Here is a 2536-nt window from a genome sequence, read left to right on the forward strand (position 1 = left end):
AGAGGTTCTCTGTGTAGCCCTGGATGTCCTGGAATTGTAGGCCAGGCTGGCCTTGAACTCAGAGATCCACCTGCCTTTGCCTCCTGAGTGCTGGGATTAAAGGCGTCCACCACCACCACCACCACCACCACCACCTGCTTCTTTGTGGCAGTCTTACCTCTAGAGTAATGTTCTGTTGATAGGAGCCTGTTCCAAAGACTTCTGTCCATTCCTCTACTAACTCATTCATTCTTCAAATATTAATTGATGTCATCATGTGTAGGAACAAGAGAAGAAAAATGAGTAGGCCACAGAGATTTTTGTGTGGGTGGGAGGACCAAAATAGACAGATGGTTAAAACTCCGAGTGTGACAAGTATCATGAAAGAGCTTTATTAACGAGGCTGCCAAAAAGCAGGTGGCAATTTCAGAGAGAGGAATGTCATAAAAAACCATGACGAGAGAGTATACGCAGGGGAAAATGGTGACAATGTATGCCTCACTGAGGACAAGCAGAAGAAAAACAGTGTTGAGAGCAGACACCTCTCCCAGAGTAAATGCCTTCAACTATCTAGTAGTCAGGAACGAAGTGGAGGATCTTTGCACTCCTGTCTCATTGTGTAAAAGCTATTGAGAAATTGAGCCCCTAAGCTAGTATTTGATAGAGAAATGAATGACAGTGAACTGGGAACCTGGGGCACTGCCCGGGACGAGCTGGCATGACTCTCGGTTGTTGCAGGGTCCTTGAGATTAGAGATGGGGTACCTTGACGCAGACACTAAAAGAGGAGATAAGAAGATGGCAGAACAATGTCACCTATTGGGTAATTTAGGGAAGAGCAGGACTGGATTTTAGTGTCATTAATCAGAGGGAAGTCATACTTTAAGCCTGGTGTAGTCATAGAGACAGACTAAGCATGTGTCCAGCTTTAGAACTGTGACCATGACTGAGCTCCTGAATTCTAGTCACTCCCATCCTGTACTGCAGCCCCAAAGCACAGTCTTCGTTTAGTTTGGGGTACCTCTGCACCCTCTTCCTTGACCTTCAGAGTTTAGCACAAGGGCCCTCTGCTTCAGGTTGCTCCACTTGTCTTGTATCCTTGTTCCAAGCTCCCTCAGTAATGAGCACACCCCTCTTGTTGGAATAGCATTCAGGCTACCAAGCATTCTCTCTACTTTTCAGAGCTGTACTAGGTCATGAGTTCTCTGAGGGTGGAACTGCCTTCCGTCTCCCATGAATCAATCAAAGACTAAAGTGCTGTCAATACATTCCATGGGTGGATAGATGAATGATTGATTCCAATAAAAGTTTTCATTTTCTTTGTGAATACAGACCTCAGGAAGTGAATGTTCAGAAAAAATGCTGCGTATACTTTAAAATAGTGGCAAACCATGGGTTTGGTCTAACCCAAGGCTAGCTGGCCTTTTGTAGCATTTATTTATTTGTTTGTTTGTTTATTTATTATTATTTTATTTTATTTTTTGGTTTTTCAAGACAGGGGTTCTCTTCCCTGGCTGTCCTGGAACTCACTTTTTAGACAAGGCTCTCTTTGAACTCACAGAGATCGGCCTGCCTCTGCCTCCCGAGTGCTGGGATTAAAGGCGGTAGCTTTAGGTTTCTGCTCACACATCACTGTCGTTCTGTTAAACTTTTACACAAGAGGCAGGCTTCAGAGATATAGACAGAGGAACAAGTGAATTAACAAGATTCAGTATAAGAGCCAGGGCTAGCCTCTTCTAGATCACTTTCTGGCTCCTGATTAAGCAGCTTGATGGGTTGCTTATCTCCATAGGCTTCCTGGCTCCTGGTCTCCAGGCTTTGCCTTTTGTACCTAGCCTACACACAGTTATTTTTTCTTGAAAAAAATTAATTGCTGTATATGGTGGTATATATCCTGTAATCTCAGCACTTGGGAAGCTGAAACCGGAAGACTGCCATGAGTTACAGACCAGCCTGGGCTAGAGAGTGAATCCCTGTGTCAACACACACACACACACACACACACACACACACACACACACACACACACACACACACAAATGCACTCACGCATGCACACATATGCACATGAACAGATCAATCATACCGCTCCCTTGTTGCCTCCAGAGCAAAGCCTGACTCTTTAGCAGGTTAGGTCTTCGGGGAACGCCCTGTGACTAATTATATTCGGTTGTGTTACTGATACGCAGCTGCTCCATGCCCCTCCTCCCCCCACGAGCTTTCACTCTTCGGTGCTTTTTCTTCATGCTCTTAGGGGAATCACAACAACTTCCCACATTCATTCCAGCTGGTAAATTCCTGCCTGGTCATCGTTTAAAACCCAGTCATCAGAATCCAAGAGTTGCTTCTTCAGCAAGGCCTCCCTAGCCTGACTCCTTCAGATGTGTGACTACCGCCTCCGCCCTTCTCCTGGAGCATCTTCGCTGGTTTTTCTCACTCATAACCCTGATGGAAACAATTTGCTTACTCGCCCATCTGTCTCCGTTGCAAAAGCATGGGCTTCTTTAGTCCAAAGGCCATTCACTATCAATATGTTAGCACTGAGGAGGTCCTCCAGT

This window comes from Peromyscus maniculatus, chromosome 1, assembly GCF_049852395.1.
Source record: "Peromyscus maniculatus bairdii isolate BWxNUB_F1_BW_parent chromosome 1, HU_Pman_BW_mat_3.1, whole genome shotgun sequence".
In the NCBI taxonomy this organism is placed as follows: Eukaryota; Metazoa; Chordata; class Mammalia; order Rodentia; family Cricetidae; genus Peromyscus; species Peromyscus maniculatus.